The 18,891-nt window shown below is 45.5% G+C and overlaps 1 protein-coding gene across 5 annotated transcripts in view; it reads left to right on the top strand.

The window, feature by feature from the left end:
• The window catches only part of LOC104694460 (serine/threonine-protein kinase PAK 3), a 129,458-nt gene that overhangs the window by 35,944 nt on the left and 74,623 nt on the right, over positions 1–18,891 (top strand). For 3 of the 5 annotated variants that reach the window (XM_039571897.1, XM_039571895.1, XM_039571901.1), the window contains exon 2: positions 3,546–3,656. The exons of the other annotated variants lie outside the window; for them this stretch is intronic. The gene's annotated coding sequence lies outside the window, so the exon portion shown is untranslated. The remainder of the gene's footprint in view (positions 1–3,545; positions 3,657–18,891) is intronic. 5 annotated transcript variants of the gene reach the window in all.

Consider the following 18,891-nt stretch of genomic DNA (forward strand, 5'->3'; position numbering starts at 1 on the left):
CCTGGAAAAGCCAAAATAAGGCTAATCTGATCTCAACTGATGTAATTGAAACTGAATAATTATTATACAGTGGTTCTGAGATCCCCAAGCAGATAAGCCCATCGTGTAAAGAAAGGGCTTGCACAAGGCAGTATCAGACTCTGCTCCACAGATGTTATGATCCTGGCCACAAGTCAGGAGATGTTTAATGTGTGCTTAACTTCCAAGCTCATGAATAGCTCCTGTTACTTCAGGGAGAGGACTTGCATGCCTAACCTCCAGGAAGTGATGAAATTCCCAAACCATGCCTAAATGAAGATCTAATACACAGACAGCCTTTCTTGAATTTTAGGCTTCTCGCCTGGCAGCCCTGACCTTCTGCAAGCCTGTGGAGGGCTGATAACTGTGTTTTTGTAGATAGTCTCAGCCAGTTCAGTTAATCTAGCAACGACGATGGCTTCCAAATTCAAAATGCAGAAGATCCTTAAACTGCATGGACTGTGCTTCCCTACTTCTGGGAATTTAAAGAGGGAGAGTGCTGTTAAGAGGAGCACTGTGTGTGACTGTAAAATGTAACTACAGCACAATAAACCTTGATCACTTATTAACATATATAGCAAAACCAGAGCAGAATGGAGGATCTGGTAGAGCCTTCCAAAAGTGCCCGAGGCCCTTGGGGTGTGTGGGGCCGTTCTCTACATTGCACCTTGCCAGCTCTCAGGAGTCACCTGCTTGTGTCTGGGGAGGCAGAGGCCAAGCAGTGTGTGGAGAGAAGATAGATGCTTTCTTCCAGAGAGCTTTTTTCATTTTTTTCTTTGATTTCTTCTTGTTTTGTTGCTTAGATCAGTGTTGAGATCAAAGGCATTCCGATGGGATGCACAAACAACTTTTTTTTCTGTGGGAAAGAAGAAAGAAACCCAGTAAGTTATTTTGCACAACTTTCTACTGTACCAGCCATGTTAATTGAGTTTGCTCCTGTGATTAAACTAAAATAGATGTTGATCATATTTTTGGACAGGCTTTTGGCTTCTGCCCTGTGAAAACTGCCTCCCTCAAGTGAGAATTTGGTCTTTAGGGCAGCATCTCCTAAGCAGTCTCACCTATGACTGGGTCAAGATGTTTACCATTGCTCTGTCAGTCCCAAGAGATCCACTTGCTGATTCTCTGGTCATGTCACTGTGCCTCTGAAAAACTCACCAAATGTGAGGTAACCACCATGTGGATTTTCCTTTGATACTTCCTTGAACCCCCTCTCCACTGGGAAGCAGATGTGTTGGCTTACCTGGCATCGGGCTGAGGAACTGAGGCTTAGTTTCTGTGCTCTCCATTTCTTCAGCTCTCTGTCCTTTCACCTCCTTTCATGGTGTGCTGTCAGTAACAGGGGTTGTAAGTGGCGTGGGACAGGGGCAGGTGTCCTTGTCTGTGCAGAATGGTGCTGTGATCCCTCAGAGAGTGCTTGGAAACTAATACATTGATTAATTCCTTTTTAGTGTGGTAGTAGTAAGAATGAGCTACAGATGCCTTCAGAGGACCCATTCCATTGCTGCCAGCATGCTTTGAACAGTGAATTCCTTTCAGCTGTGTCTCTCCCCACATGTTTTATCCATTTTCTTCATTTCCTTCTCTCCTTTCATTTTCCTTTTATATTTCTACCTCATGAGGCAAGTAAGGAGATCATCACAATCTCCATGCCTGCAAGGAGACAAGGATGAGTTCACTAGTGTTTTGGTCATGATAAACAGTCATTGAGTGGCACTGCCAGGCTTTCAGAGGAGAAGAAATCTCAGGCAGAGATTACCATTTCTTTAATGAGAATGTCTGCATAAACCATCATACAATCCAGCATATAATCCTTCACCTTTTCCTCTCTAACAGTTATTTCACTGCAGGAGAGTGCTTTTGGGTAGTTATTCCAACAGCATTTACAGAGCTTCCTGATGCTTCCTTGTAGATACACTACAGGAAAATGCCAACTGGCAATTCATGCTGGAGAGCAAGCATGGGGCAAGTGTCTGTGATGGAGAGGCATGAATGATGAGGGAGCCTGAATTCAGCAAGATGTCATTTTTCTCCTCTGGGCATTCCTCCTTGCACAGCTTGCTGTATTTGTGGCCTAGTTTTAATGAGAGATTTTTGACAATAGATGTGAATGTTGACATTTTCCTCTATTTTTTTTTCTTCTTTGGGTTTGAGCTGAGCACACACTGGAGTGATGAAGCTCAAGGGTGCTAGATTCAGTTCTACTGACAGCAAGTATCATATCCTAGAGTCTTCTTTGTAAATCCTGAAGATGGTTAAATGTCTCTTTCCCCCATTATTTCTATTGAAAAGTAGCTTCTGCCTCATCCTTCTGGTCATAGAAACATTATAATTTCCAGTTCAAATTCACTCATGGCCTTTTTATTCTTCTTTGGTTATTTCTAGTCACTGATCTTGACTAGCTATTTTTCTTCCTTGGTGTTTGCCTTTGAGTTATTTCTGGATTGCAGTGATGACCCTTCTCAGCCTCTGTTTGGTTAAGCTAAAAAAAGCTGGCTGCTCTGGTCTCCCTGAGAGGAATGTGCCTTATTCTGATTATCTTACCAGTCTTCGTCAGTCTCTGGCTTTTTTTTACAATACACACGTACTGAAGATCAGTGTGTGTGTGCTGAAGAGGGGCCCACACAACACCCTCTGTGTCCTGGCTGGTTCCCCCAGGTTCTGGACTGTTTTAAATGGCTTTGCTCACCACAAGAGTCACATGTGATTTTCAGTAAATACATGGTTTTGTTCTTTAAACCGAAACCCCAACCACCACCATTCAGTGAATGCAAAAACAAATTCTTGTCTGTGCAGAGTAAGGAATGGTGCGTAATTGTTTGGCAAGTTAAAGGATGGAATTTTTGCTGGGACAGTCCAGGTGCTGAAAGTATTTAAATAGTTTGATTCCCTTGCTCTGTGAGATCAGGACAGTTATTGCCATCAGTCCTTTACACTTGTCTGCTCTCCTTTAACTTTCAGTCTCTGCTTCTTCAGGGAGGATCCTGTTTTGTAGTAACAAATGGAACATTTAAATACAGTAGTTACTTGTTGTGTCTGAACTCTCTGATTATTTGCAAATCACAGCAAAAGCTCCCAAACCCAATACAATAAAGTCCATATCAGAGTAAGTTTTGCCAGGCAGCCCAGGTGGTCAGGGTCACAGTGGTCACCTCAGGGTAACCAGTGTGAGCCTGATGCAGTGAGATCTGAGAAAATCTGTCCCTGGTCTGCAAAAATTAGTGAGTGGAGTTATTGTGCCATTTGAAAGTATGGGAGCTGCAGTAGAAAGTAAGAGCTTCAATGTAGTTGCGAACCATAGGTCAAAATTTCAGTCAGGGTAACAGAAGAATTGATGGCACCATTTGACTTTCTGCCAGGTGAAGATTGGGCCTAATATTTGTTTTCCCAAGTAAAAGGGTCCAGTCAATCAGGCAGCCTGCCTGGAGAATAAAGGACCAAACCAGATTTTAATTGCCCAATGGGCATTCTTTCAGCACAGATCTGTGTTTATGTGCCAGAATAATTTGGGTTTGTGTCTGACACAGGAGATCTGACTTGTGGAGGGACTTCAGTCTGGGCTGTTATTCTTGGAGGACTGGGGAAATGAGGGTGTATCCTCCCTGCCCTTAGAGTCTGCACCTGAAGACACCTTTCAGGTAGGAGTTGTTTCCTATTGGTGACCAGAATGGTGAATGATGTGCAAGCTCTCTTTAAAGTAATGTGGGAGGGGAAGGAAGAGAGAAAGAGAGAAGGGACAGAAAGATCCTGAAGGGTTTTCTTCAGCCTGGCTTAATTTGGAGGTGACACTTCATATGTCAATTTAAATTAAGCCATTTCAAAGAGCACCCACCCCAGAGCCTCTGATGCACTCTTAAGACAGCAAGTGTGGGGCACGTTGGGTGACTGACACAGCTGAGGACAGAGAGGGAGGGAGCAGCAGGAGGAGCTGAGATGAAGGGTTTCATGGCAGGGCTGCTTTGTCCCCTGCCATGTGTGATCACATGTAATTACCGGGCTGTAGTTCACCTCTGTTTTCTTTATCACATGTTTGGGCCTAGTGTTCTGGTGTGTTAGGTCCAGGTACCTCGTTCTTATGTCGTGTTTTTTTGCAGCCTTTCTGATCTGAGTAAGGTTTAAATAGGAGTCTTGTCTGGGTGTTGAACAGTTAATGTTCAAGAAAGCTAACACCTGCATTTGCAGCCTTGTCCCCTTCTATGCAACTGAATAGCATTTCATGATGGCAGGGAAATAATTCAGTACAACCAGGCCCTGCTCTGTGGGCGATGAATAAGCTCAAGTGAAGTAGAGGTCATTCATGTTAATCTGAAGCAAATAGGATTGTGGGACTGGGGGAAGAGGGTGAACCCCCTTTTATGTACAAATTCTATAGCTCAGAGGCTTAGGAAACACTTAATAGTAAACATTTGCAAAGAATCCATGCCGTTAACCTTTTCCGAGGGGAGAGACAAATGGTTTTCCTGCTTCATTTTGTGCAGGTCTCGCATTTTGGTACGTATGCAAATTGTGCTGGGTGGCAGTGTCTCATACAAATCAGCCTGAAATGCAGAGGCAGCCATGCAAGCAAAATGGCTTGTCTTTCCCTGCAGCTGCAGTGAGACTTCTAGCACAGGAGAACCAGGCAGAAAGAGAGCCTGATTTGTAAGGAAGCATCAGGAAGAGAGAAGAAAACCAGAAATCCTCCTAAATTGCTGTCCCACTAGCAGAAACCTTCATATCCATGCTACAGTGCCGCCGTGTGTTTTTGATGATCTGAGGAGCATCCAGCACTGTTTCATTTTTCTTTGGGTTTTGGAGTGTCCTTATCCTGACTTCTCAAGGCAAGGAAATCTGTGATCAACTCATGGCTGTGCAGAACCGGGGAGGTAATGTTTGGGAAGAAATGAACAGCACTTTTTTGAGATTAGGACTGAAATGGGCATGGAAGATAACATGGATGTGAAGCGTAAGTGGGTACCTTTGCAGGAATATTGACTGCCTGTTGTAAAGACAGTGTGAGGGCTGGGCATTACATTGTGCTGCTGCTGTTCTCTGTCCCAGCTCCTTTGTGGATCTGTGAATCAGGTTTTTTCACACTGTTTAACAGCAGTTACTGATACACCTGCATAGAATCATCCTAATTATAAATCTAATGTGTCTCCAATCCCTTTGCAATATTTCTTTTATGAGTTGGGTAGGAATCAGGCATTTACAATTCCAGGAATAAGTCCCCTGTTCTCTCCCTCTTATACTGTGCTTTTCCATCAAGTGTACCAGGAGCAAGTATCCAGCAGGGTGGACTGAGTTTGACTTTCTGAGTCTGCAGTGCTTCTTGGTTAACATGGCAACAAGACCAAATGTTATTTAATTTTAATGATAGGTGACAGCAAAGCAGAAGAGAAAAGGGAATGGAAGCTGATCAAAGTTCATAAAGACATGCACTTCCTTGGCTTTTTTTTTTTTTTTTTTTCCAGCCAGACCTTTCTGGAGTTCTGGCTCTTTTGACCCCATGGTGCTGGAGCGAGCCAGTGCTGTTGGGCTGGACTGTGGGGGGCTCTGAGCAAGCATGTGCAGAGCACTCCAGCAAGCAGGGAAAAGGGCTGCTTGGCATTACCAGCTTCCCTGTGTAGGTGCAGACACTCCTTGTTTTCAGAGAGGTGAGCTGTGAGAGAACAGTGATGTGGCTGCAGTTTCTCACTGTGCCTTGCTGGATTGGTTCTTGCTTGCTCTTTGATCTTTTTTCACACTGAGTAACAGGCAGCATGACTGCAATGTGATGCTCTGGCTGCAAGACTGCATTGTCTTATTGAAAAGTGAATTGCCTCAGAGCCTTCAGTCTATCTCCTGAGATATTTCCTGTTACAACTAGGAAAGCTGGGATTTCCACGTGATTTTGAAGCTCAGAGTTCTGATGTACAGTGAACACAGTGTACAGTGAAATCCTGTCTCTGTGTTCATTCATTGCTGCTTCTGATCCCTTCTTTTCTCTTCCATTATCTCAAATGCTTTTGGAAACTTCATTTTCAATGCACTGTATCATCTCACTTGAGTTCCCTTCTGTGGGCATCATGGTTCAGTAGGAAATGCAACACTGGTTTGAAATGTTTGCAGACAAGATAAGGAAAAACACATCTGTGAGTTATTAGGGTCAGAAGTAATGTCTTTTACCTTTGGAGCTTACAGATGTTTTTTGCCTTTTCATCTGCAAAATACTTACACTTTCCAGCATTGTCTGCATCCAGAGGGTGTGTCTTGGCAGGGAATTATGTTGGACATGCAGGCTGGGTGAAGCTGCCTTGGGCATCTCCTGAGCACTCTGGCTCTGTGGCTCAGCCCTTCTGCGCACTTGTATCAGTTTTAGCACTTCTCCTCTGGTCACTCATGAACTGATTCTGTAGTGGGAGACTTTGGTATTTTATTTTGTAATTGTTCGTCCTCACGTGAACTGCAGGTTTCCGTAAGAACCAGGGCTGCCCTCTTCCCTTGGTACATGAACACCTCTTTTCCCCAGCAGTGACAGCCTGTGCTTTTGACACATCTGCCTCTGCACAATGATGGCAACAGTTGGGTTTTTCCAGTGAGTTCCTGATCAGACCCTTAAAACTTTGGAGATGGAGCAAGTTAAATCCAGCTTTTTCATTGACCAGACCATTGCTCTCTAAAAATGATCTTTAGACAAAACCCCCTTTTTAAATTGTGCTAGAGTTGTCCCATTTGTGAGGTGTTGTGTGTGGAGATCAAATCTTTGGTTAATGTTTCATTTCCATGACCTTTTGTAGATTGCGCCCATTCCATTCCTACCGTGTTCCTGGCAGAAAGGGAGGAGAGATACCATAACACAAGTAATGCCCTCATTTCTCCAGCTTCCCTGAGATACAGATATGTGATTGCCACTTGTTTTTGCAGTTTTTGAAAAAGTAGTCTTTAACTCCAGCCATTAAAAGCATATTGGACTCATGTTGGTTATAAGTGCTAAGGTGCAGGAGCTGCTTTCTAGAGGTGCCAAACACCTGGGAACTTCATCTGAAATGGCAAGTGTTTGGTGCTTCTAAAACCAAGTTTACCATGGAAGGGATCACTAGGAGGAGCCTTTTTCATTTCTCTCCCTCTGCCTTGCAGACATCCATATTCAGTGGTGCTTTCCATGAGCATAGTTGGTGCCATACTGCAATCGCTGGGTTTCCAGCCCCATCATAGGGCTGTTCCACTCAAGGTTAGGTGTTTCCTAGCTTGCAGCTTAAACTTATGGGCAACCTATACCTGCTGCCAACATCATCAAGGAAGAAAGGCAAGATGTAAAGGCTGTATTTTAATTAGGCCACAATCTAATTAACTCACCAGTGCACACAGACAGACTGCACACTGTGATTTTCTTGCTCATTCCCACCTCTTTGGGGATTTGTTACCAATCTTTCTCTCTCCGTGGGAAGAACCTGGAAGCCAGGAGTTTTGAGCTCTGTTTCTGGCAGTGCCATTGATTCACTTGTGACTTTGTGCAAGTCTCTTTGGGTTTTGCTTCTGAGGCTTTACAAACGTAGGAGAGACAAACACACTTCCTTCACTTTTCAGCATTGATTGGGAGCCCTAATTAACACTTAGAAAGCAAGGAGCTTTAGACTACAGAGTGCTGCAGACGTATATTGCTGTGGGAATACAATTAATAAATAATAGCACATATGGTACAGCAGTTCCCACACTGCATATTCCAATGGTTTATTTTCATTATTTGTTTACTGCATACAGTCTGTATCAGTCATATTATATATCTCCTTAATTTTTCATTACTGCTCGAGAAAAACCTGGGTAGGAAATACTAATACTTTCCCTCCTAAAGTACTGACTTAATGGTACTGTGATCCCAGGGAAACTCTTAGAGTGTCCTGCTGCTCTTTGGCTGCCAGTTCTCAGATTCCAGCTCTCCCATCATGGCCCTGGTCACAAGAGAAGGGGACAGGTCTAACCAGATAGTCTGACCTGCCATGCAAAATGGATCACAAAGTTTTAGCCAAAGATTCCTACTTCCAGCTCAATAATTTCTGCTTAGGTTAGAGCAGGTCATTTAGACAGACATCCAATGGGGATGCAGAAACTGTAAGTCCCTCATGGCAGAGCCATTCTTTCTGGCCCTCAGCACATTCTGCAAGATACCTGGCTTTCTGAGTCTTGGGGTTCTCTTTGCAGCTGTAACCCTTAGACACTGAGGTTCCAGAGGGCCAGGCAGTCTTTTGAGGAAGAAGCCAGTACATTAATATGTTGGGTGGATATTTTTTGTGTTAATGTCTTGTTATCCAGATAGTGGAAGCATCACTAAGCATCTCTTGGGGTTTCAAGTGTTTCCTTAACTCTTATCCTTACCCTACCAGGGAAATATGTTCATTTTACTTAAACAATTCGTGTAGCATGTTATAGAATGGATCTACCAGATTTATTTCCAGCAGCTGATGAGACCAAAAAGTTTGGGATATTGGAGAAGGCACAGAATTTTACCCCCGCTAGGAAGGGAGCAGGAGCCAATGTACTCTGTGTACCCATGTGCTCTGGATCTGGAGAGCTCCACACCCCACTAAGTGGCTTTGGAAAGGTTAATGAAGGGAGAAGGTGCCAGCAGATGGCACTCATGAATACACAACATTGTCTCAGGGTTTTGAAGAGCCCCGATCACTTCTGGCATGTGTGGCAAAAAGTGCAGAATAGGGCAACATTCACCTGCTGAACTCAGACACTGTAGGGCAGGTGGCCAGTGCTGCAGTAAGCAGAGAGCCTTGGGTTGGTGAGACCCTGTTTCCGTTCAGAGCAGCTCATCTTTCCAGGCCTGGTGGGTACAAGGGCACAGGAGGGATGTAGTGATGCAGCCCTGCTAGTTCAGTGATGACTGGTGTCACCACCAAACTTTGGGGTTTTTTGACAACAGGATGGCCTACATGGCACCAGGTGTGCTGGCATCGGATGTGGTGGCATGCTCCTGCCCAGTGCCCCTCTCCTGCGACAGACAGTCCAACTGCTGTCTGGTGCAAGAAGTGGCCAGAATTGGGGCTTTATGGTGCTGGCATTTGTTCCTGGTGGGGTGAGCAGTGACATTCAGCTTTCATTAGAAGACAAAAATGGCACACCAGGACATCTGAGGGCACATTTTCAACAGTCAGTGAAGGCAAAGTACAGGCTCTATTTCTGAGCCAGATGAGCAGTCTGTTCCTGGTCCATGGGACTTGTCAGCCCAGCAAAGGTTAGTGAGGCGAAAGCAAAGGCTGTAAAGCTCCCCTCCTGTCCAGCACTGGTGAGAGAAGGTGATAAGGGATTCATTGTGCAACCAGGAGATAATTGGCAGCAGTAGTATGAAGCAATGCCAGTTTTTTTGCCATAGAAATTGTCCAGACATTTTGTTCACAGCTGTGATTCACCTTGCTGCGCAGTCAGTCTGTTCTGGACCATGCAGTGTTTCAAAAAGAGCATGGCTGCCACATAAAATCTCGTGGGATTGCCCAAGACTGTGTGCAGGACTGAGTGTGAAAATCCATTTTGCTGGTTCAGGGCTTGGGAAAGGCAGGTGGTGAAGGGACTGGACCTCCAAAGGGCGAGTCAGCCTCCTCTTCCCTCACTGCAGACACCAGTAAGTGTAGCTAAGGCTGTACAGTCACTTATCTCCTTGGAGGAGGAGGAGCTGGGTTTCATGTGCCACAGCCTGAGCTGACAGATCAGATCTCTTCAGGAGATGGAGCCCATGTCTCATGTGATGACAAGCTTGAAGGAGTAGGGGTGGGTCTCTGTGGTGATGTCTGTGTGGAAAAGTGAACAAGAGAGATTTTGGCTTAGCCAAAATGCAGAGTGCCTGTCTTACCTTCTTCTGTGGCTTGATGTGTCTGCCCAGTGCACAGGGAGAGTTGGATGAGGCTGTATGCTGGTAGCCCTTACTGTAGCTTGACCTGCAGGTGTCAGCTCCAAGGAGACACTGTGGTCAGTGTGACTGGTCTTGGCTAAGGCGGTCCCTGGGGAGCTTCAGTACAAGTCAACGGGAGCTGAAATGTTGGTGATGGGTAAGCCCATCCTGCTCAGCAACATATGTGTCTACCAGCCAGCTTTGAGTCTGTGGCTACGTGTCACTTTGTCTTGTAAAGAGTGAGTGTGCCCTGGAGTTGCCCAGCTGTGCGTTACTCCCAGAGCTCTGCCCCAGGGAGCTGCTCTCCAGAAATCACTGCTTACCTGCAACTGCAGGGCTGTGTGCAGCCCTCTGAGATGTAGCAAAGACAGCATGTGCCAGAGGGATGGTGTTTCTCTTCCTCTGGTGATGAGGAATTTATCTGGCATTTCCTCCCCTGCCTTGTTGAGACTTTATGAACTTCGGGGATTTCCTCCCCTCACCACGGGATAGCAGTTGTTCCCATGGGGCAAGCACCCCTCTCCTCCTGGAGCAGTGGCTCTTCCCTGGGCTGTGCAAGATAATTGGGCTGTTCCCCTGGTGTGGAACCAACGGCTGTGCAAGGCCACTAACGAGAAGGAGCCAGGGTAGCAACAGGATTAAAAATATGTATGAGCAAACATCTTGTTTCGACTGCAAGGATGCACTGAAGCATAAGAGTCTGGGTCCTGCAGAAAGCCAGAGGCAGAGTGGATTGGCATTCAGACTGGCAGCTGCACAGTAAAGCCACACTGGTAGCACAGGAAAGGGAGGGCAGGAGCCCAGGCTTATTTACACTGGTGTAAGCTGGAGTAATGTCATGGAATCACCTACTACATTTGGCTGCATCCTGTTGGCTGGAGTCCAGTGTGGATACATGGCATCAGGAGAGCATGTGGGATACCACCAAATACAGTACTGGCCTCTGGCTCTCTTCCTCTCTGACAGTGGCCTCCATATGGGATGGGACCTGTCATTGAAAAGATTGTTTGTATGGAATCGTTACCTGCTCCATACAGTGTTGGGAGGTGGATACTGAGTGTGATGCCCCATCCTGGTGGGCTTCATTGGGCACTGGCAGAAGCTGTGTGACTGCCAGTGGAGGTGTCACAGTGGCACAGAGGTGGAGTGGGTGCTCCAGTGGAACATGCTGCTTTTTCCTTCATGAAAAAATAAAGATATTTCATTTAAATTTCTGCTTTAAGGGTGATTGTTCTTGGCTGAGTTGGGTCCCTGTAAAACTTCACAAAGTCATTTCAGGTCGTTGAAAGCTGTCAATGCACCCCAGTCATATTCCTCTCATGCAGTGAAGGATTTTTTTGGGAGGAAGGTTTATGACATACCTTTGCATTGAAGAGCTCAGACTGGAAGGGAGACTTACCAGCTGACTGCAAAGGCATATCCATGACAAGGAAGGCTGTCTTGATACCTTGGCTGAAGAGATGAAGGCCTGATATATCTTACAAGATAAATTAACATGGAGGGAGATGGTTTCTCTGTTTACATGCTGGGTTTACCAGGGATCATAAATCCCTGAGCTTTGTATTTTATGGGTACCAAAAGAAGGAAATATCTCATGGAACATGGAGGTTAGCAGAACAGTTGGGTAACGGTGCAGGTTTGTAGCCTTTGTGATGCATGAGAGCACCCAGACACTATCACTGGGACAGGGATTCTCTGACCCCATGGGAGCTTACTGGACTCCCAGATATCAGCAGGCCCAGGGTGGAAGGGGAGTCTGACCTGGCACTGCAGAGCAGAACAGGTCCAAAGCTTCAATCAGTCTCTGTCTCCAGTGGCATTGAGGCCACGTGTTTATCTTGGAAATCAGACCCTCCAGCCCCCTCTCATTTATTAGCAATTGCAATAGAAATAATAATTGGATTCAGTCCATTGCATTTAACATTTTAATGTCAGCTGAGGAATTCTTCCTGATCCCAGCTCTTGATTAGGTGACATTTTTGAGCACCAGATTAATAAGACTGACTGCATTCTCTGAACAACCAGCTTTCACAGTCAGGGGTAAGGGCTGAAATGTACTGTCATGCTTTATACACTTGACTCAAGTTGGCCAAAAGGTCATTCTTATAATCCTTAAAATATTTTTTCTTACTATGTTTGATTTTGATCCATATTGGATGGAGAATAAAACTTCCATAGATTTTCCATGAACGGTGTTCTCCCACCCTGTGGATGCATGCTGAAATTGGTGCTTCCTTGAGCTTCTTAAAGGAGCTGTCACTGAAAGTGTTTTGAAAATGTGTCCAATAGGTCTTACCCTCTTCCTATTGACTGTCATGTGGCCAGGGTCTCATGAACATATCTTTCCTTAATCTTGGGTTTCAAAACTCTTCTACTGTTCAGGTAAGACTTGTCAAACCTGGGTTGTTTTGTACACTGAAATGCATAATTCAAGAATCATGAGAAGGAAAAACCCACTGTTTTGTCATAAAACTCATGCTGCACTGCTTTCTGGACTCTGAATTATGATAAAAGGATTATTTCTAGGATAGTGGCCTTTTGTCTTCAAATATTTGGTTCCATCTATGCTATGTCAAAGGAGACTGTAGCTGTCCCAATGACATGGAAGATAAGTCTATGGCATGAACTTCTCCTTGGTGTTTGTACCTGCACCCATGCTTAGCCTTCACTATTGCTTATGGAGTTCTCTTTGTGGCCAAAGAAAACCAAGGGTTTGGAGACAAACAGTAGAAATACTGCTTGGCACGAACAAATCTTGCACATTTTACTGGCTGTGCCCTGGTGTGAGCTGCAAGTGTGTGCAGGACAGAAAGGGAAGGAAGGTGTTGGAGAGTGAAGAGAAGAAGGGGATATTCTCCTCTAAAGAAGTAAGCGCACTGAGGTGGTCTGTACATGTAAGTTTAGTTTTTGGCACATTCTCCATTTACTATCGTGATGTGGTCAGTCTCACTAATAATCCTTCCTCTGGACCAGCTTCCTGAAATCCTGTTTGAAGTGTCTCATTTAATCAGGTTTCAGAGGAATCTTTCTCTTCAGCCATTGCAAATTGTTTGTATCACAAAGACAGTCTCAGTCCTGCTGCTGTAGCTGTTACCGGGCACACGAAAGAAAAGAGGGGCACTTCAGCCGGTGCAGTTAGTGCCTGTGTGCTACAGCAGAGAGCCTTGAATCTTTAATCCAATATCAACCACTTTGCCTGGTCAGCAGCTGGAGAGTTTCTTGCATTTTAATTTTCCAGGTCACAACCCCAGTAAGCTTGAGAAGGGTATTCTCTAAGTCAAGACACACATTCTCTATCATGCTTTTTCTAATTGTAAGGCTTCAGTCTTGCAGGCTGGCGCAGAAGTGCACAGACAACCCTTGTCTCTGGTCTTCTAGTGCTGGGAGGGCACTGCCCTGAGCCAGCCTGGTAGTAAACTCTAACTGTCATGGGATATTCTCCAGGCAATGAAGCCTGCATTTGTGGAAAGGGAACCACATAAAGACCTTTTTCTTCTCCAGGCCCTGTGGGCTGATGTCATCCTGATGCCTATGGTACCTTTGCATTGCAGCATACTGGGAACCCGCATTCTCTGGCCATCACAAGCCATCGTGCAGAGCTATGTGTTTGCCATCCACAGCACCTTTGTTCATACTCACCCATGATACCAGTGGAGCTGTGAAATCAGAGTTCATACTGGTTTAGTATGAGGTTAATTCTCAGATTCACAACATTTTCTGTGGGAAAAGTGGATTTTCAAGGGAGAGCTGAATGAGCAGGAAGAGGCACATGGACATAAGGATCCACTTTCATTTGTGGAAGGGGAAGGAACCACTAAAATTGAAAGCAGCCTCAGCTTCTCATCTGCTTTGAAACATTAACTCAGCCCCTCCCCTGTGATACCATAGCTGAGGGTCTAGGGTCCCTGAAGGGTGCAAACCTTTATGAGTGTGTCTGTGCTACAGGCCAGCCAGAGGTAAGTCAGCCTGGGCTTGGAGTCTGTCTGACTGGTTTATCATGGGATGATGAACTGAAAATAAGGTAGAGTCTTTCCTCTTCAGCTTGTCAGTTTCTGGATGTAAGTCTGTATCTCCATCCTGTTTTGTAGTGCCTTGCTGCTCCCTTCACAGGCTGGTTCCCTTCCGGCTCTCATGGAGCCCGTCTCAGGGCTCATAGGGAAATCATGGACTTCTGTGGCATCAGACCTTTCTGCTTTCACCAGAATACCCTGAAGGCAGCAGGAGATGAGGTATGGCAAAGTTTTCCTAGCAGCTGCTCGACACTGCTTCCCTTCCACAGCAAACAGCACTCTAGTGTCTTCAGTCCAGAATCATCCCCATGTGAAATCTTCTGGTGATGGAGCACAACAAAGAGGTCTGAATCCCTGCCTAAGCCCTTTCTGCTCCTGAAGTACAACTGCATTCAGTGGAAAAGAGCCAGAGACCAAGATTGTTTTATTGCAAACTGTCTGCCTGACAAACAGGCATTAAAAAGATTCAGTAGTGGTCCTAGGGTAAAAGCTGTTAATTCCATTTCATTTTCTAACAGCTTTATTGGCTTGAATCAGTTAATTTTCATACCTTCCCTTTAGATATTACCTTGATATGGTTTTGATCTGGGATGTTGAGATGCTCTGGACAGTCACAGGTTAAACACTGACCTCCATATTCACTATTTCTAAAACCCTAGAATGTCAGGTACCACCAATGGTTTACCCCTTTCAAGTCTGTACATCAAGGTGGGAGCTCAGCAGGTCTCCTGCTGACAGAGCTGAGATCAGATGTCAGGAGCTGAGGGCTGTGCAGGCAGGGCTGCTTCACACTTACTCCACCTCAGTGCTTCAGTAATTAGTCTTAATGATTACATCGAGGTGAATGTAAATTAAAACCCCATATCCAGACACTGCTAAGCCTGAACTGCCACAGTGTGGCAGCCTGTAAAATGATGACATTTCACCTCTTGAGCCTCTCTATTTTGATGTCTCCTGGCAGGCACAAGAATTGGTATCATTCCTGCTCCCAAGTAGTTGGGAAGAAAATGGAGAATGACTTGTGTAAAAATCTAGTATGTTGGCAAATGCTTTTCATACTAAAACAAAGATAAACAGCTGGAGAATGGTTTTTATATGTCTCACCCACCTCTAGACATTTTGCAAGCTGAAAACAGAGGCACGGTGATGTGTGGCTCTTCCAATGAAGAATCACTGTTGAATGACAACTATTTTTGGAGAAGATAAATTTGCTGAACTTGCCCATCTTGCCATGGTGGTTTTACTGTCAGATTGTTCCTTTAAAGCGTACTGCACACAGTCATGCATAGCGGTTCCTACAGGGGAAGGGATCTCTCACCTCTGCTGAGATTCTCTAGTGCAGGGGGTTGGGCATGGTCATGTATCAGTAAATCTGGTGCTTGTGCTGGGCTATGATGGCTTGGCCACACTGCCCTGGGTGAAGAATCTTACTCTCTGGTGCCAAGAAGGACTGGAAACCATTCTGTGCTGTTTGGATAGATAGGGTGAATCTTGACTTTCTCAGTCCTGAGAGCAGGTTGAATTCAACATCTTGAGCAGATAAAATTCAGCAGGCAGGTGGGCCATCTTTGTTTGTTTTCAGTCAAATGGGATGTTCCCCATGAAGGAGCATGGTTGATGTTTAAGTGCAAATCACGATTGGACTTTACAGTGATTGTCCTGAAAAATTCTGGATCCCACTGGTGTTTCTGCAGGAAGCTGTGGGGTGTTCTGTTTACAAGCTGTGTTAAGGTAGGGCTTGATACATTCAAGCTGTTAGTCTTGTTACTCCTGTTGGAAGGTGATTTAAATTACAATTTACAAAAAAAAAAAGAGGCCTGGGAGTGACACTGGGGTTCCATGGGAGACAATACTGGGAGGTTACTGTACAGCTGCCACTGACCTGCTGCCCAGCCTGAGCTGCTCTTTGCCTCAGTTTCCCATCTGCCAAAACTGGAGGAGCAATGCTGCTGGGCTGTAGAGCTTCCCATGGGGAAGAATCACTAAAGACAGCTCTGGTAGGATTGCAGAGCACAGGTATGAGCAGTATCAGCTCATATTGTTTCCCTCTTGCAAAATCCTCTTCCAGGTTGGGGATCTCCTTGCAGACATTCCTTTCCTTTCTGAGAGAGGCAGGATTTGTGAACCTGATGCCTACTACTTATCTGAGAGTATTTCTGTTATAGGTAATCAACTGTATCTTTGTCTTAACTTTGAATTTTCTATCACACACCTCCCCAGAGTAGGAGAGCACTACATTAGTTCTACTAGCTCCTGGAGGTGGATTATATCCCACTTGATTGTTTACAACAGTTGTGAAGATTCAACACCATTTTAATGAGGTATAGCAGTAGTATATTAAGAAATGTATCTATTAAATGCAGTCTTTAGTAGTTGATTGGTATTTAATTGACATGTGTTAATAGTCCTATTACATCTCAGTTAAGTCCACAGTTGAAGCACTAATTTTGAATAGGGAAATCGTGGTTTGAGGTAAAAATAGGTACTAAAAGTACAGCAGCTTTTAATATAAAAATTTTATTATTAAATAAAGTGTTAAGTATATTAATGAAATCTTATACTGACTTTAGCAAGCATTTACACTTAGTAGATATTTTTAGAACAAACTAAAATTACACAAAAGACACATTCTGTCAATTATTGCTGGAAGATTCATAAGGACTTATCTATGGAGGTAATTTCTGTCTCCTCTTAGGAAAGATTCAGACTTCGTCATTTTACAGGAAAGTTTTTTAAAAAGTGTGTTGTTTGACATGAAGGTGGGCATTCTTCTCCAGGAACTTGGTCCTGGGGATCAGTAGTTTGGCAACCGAGCTTCTCCAAGCTGTGGTGTTACTGCCATCCATGAAGGTTTCAGACTGCAGCACCTCAATCCACAGTTACTGCAGCCACAGGGAGGTACCTCGTGGGTCTCTTGAGTACAGGGTGAATGAAACCCATGTTTCACAAGGACAGGGTGAAGGACAAAGAGTTTCCTGGGGTGAGAAGACAGTACATGGGTAGATCCCAGGGTAAGACACGGTGTTTGGTGCCTTGCGTGATCCCACAGATTCAGTCTTCAGACTTCAGGGGACATTTCTGTCCTGTCTTGCACCTGAGCTGAGAGGGACCCTCAGGACAGCAGCCATGCATGAATTCTCTTTGAATGAGCTGTGAGTCTCTTTATGAGTCTGTGCCTTGCCCCTGAGCGAGATTTGTAGGACAGGAGTGGGAAGTATTCTAACCATTCACAGAAGCTACCTGAAAATGGGGTAATCCAAGGCACAGAGTCTTTCGGTGCCTTACCCTCCAAGAGGCAGCACGTGAGAGCAGCAGCACGGTGGGAAGGCCTCTGTGTGCCAGCCTCACTGTGTCACTTTTCCCAGGCTGTGTTACTGCCCCATGCCCACGTAAGCCCTGGGTACTTTCACTACTCAGCAACTTGAATCATTCCCAGGCAGCACCTGTGTGTCCTCCTTGCTCTGTCCTTGCCTGGATCTCAGTGTATCCCAGATCCCACAGCTGAGCAGTTGGGACCCCTCGCTGCTGGCAGGCAGCCTGCCTGTTCCCATTGCTACATGTCGGTAGGTGGTTCCTATCTAATGAAGCTCCTTTCCAAGGGAGGCTGTTGACGCGCTCCAGCATCGCCAGATGGTCCCCTTACCTCTCCTCTCACGCTCCCTCGGAAATATTAATGATCCCTAAACCTCTCTGATGGAGGGGCTCCTTTTTGTGACAACCTCATTACGTGGTTATCAGAAGCTGCCACTATCCAGGTTGTCAGGACAACCAGCCTGATTCAGAGCCGCTGGGAAAGGTCTGAACCTCAGGCAAATAATCATCCTCAGCTCCCAGCAGATGCTCACCCGCAGCCAATCACTGGGTGCTGGGAAGCCATGACATCATGGGCCAAGCAGGGCCCCAAATTTAATTGTTAGCTTGCAGTGTCCCATTGTGTCCCCTCCCACCAGTGCTTCCCACATCAGCTCCTGGCACAGTTAATCAAGTGCTGCTGTGGTGCCATTTCAGACCCCCCGGGAGCTGCCTGGGCTCGGCAGGGATGGTGGAGGGGCTCCCACAGTCCCCTATGTAATGCAGCCTCGGGGAGGCATGGGACTGTGGGGCCGAGTGCGGGTGCCTCAGCAGCTTGGCATGGGGGAAAACTGCAGGGGACTGTAATACCCACAGTTCTTACAGGACAGAATAAGTTGCTTCTTATTGGGGTTTATTAATTGATGATCAGAGTTAATTTTATCTGTAAGATGAGCTCTCTGGCAGCTACCACTGAATGTGGGAGATTATTGGGATCCTTAATGGGATACCTTCTTCCCATGAAAACCTGTTGACACCCCATCAGCAGTCATGCTGTATTGCTCAGATTGTGTCATGTTTGCCAGCAAGGTGTGATAAATATGGCAGAACGAGTTCTAGTGTGGATGAAGGCTGTGTCCACCTTCCTGCCCTGTTGAAGCAGAGGGCACTCTGTGCCCTTGTGCTTTCACTAGGGCATATCTGAGCCACCTCTGGAACCATGTATCCCATTAAGGTTACATTCTACATAGCACTGACCAAGGCATCCTGCAGATGTGTATCTGCAGAGCTTTCCTGAATTCCTGCCCTGCTTGGGCGCATTCCCTGTGAAAGCAGGATCAGGCAGATTTTTGAAAGGATTCCTCTTTTTACTCAAGAATTTAAACTCACTGGTCATCCCAGCAAAGCGTACACTTTATTTCTGAAAATGCTGGTGCTTGGTGTCCTTTGCTGAGACATTCAGCCTTGCACACCCCTCTGGCACGGGGGGGGTGCTGGTCAGGCAGTGCAAGTCTGCAGCTCTGCAGTCAGTTTGGGAGGTTCTATCTGATTAAATTTAAGAAGTGAGGTTACTGGGCATCAGGCTTTCGAAGTCCTCAGGCACGTTTTGGAGGCTGCAAGAAGGCTATTTGTTGCTCAGAGCTAAAATTTCTTTCTCTTGCTTTGCTAGGTGTTGGCTACCTGGCCCTGAATTTCTTTGGGGTTGCATCTTCAGGAAGG

Source organism: Corvus cornix, chromosome 4A (assembly GCF_000738735.6).
Source record: "Corvus cornix cornix isolate S_Up_H32 chromosome 4A, ASM73873v5, whole genome shotgun sequence".
In the NCBI taxonomy this organism is placed as follows: Eukaryota; Metazoa; Chordata; class Aves; order Passeriformes; family Corvidae; genus Corvus; species Corvus cornix.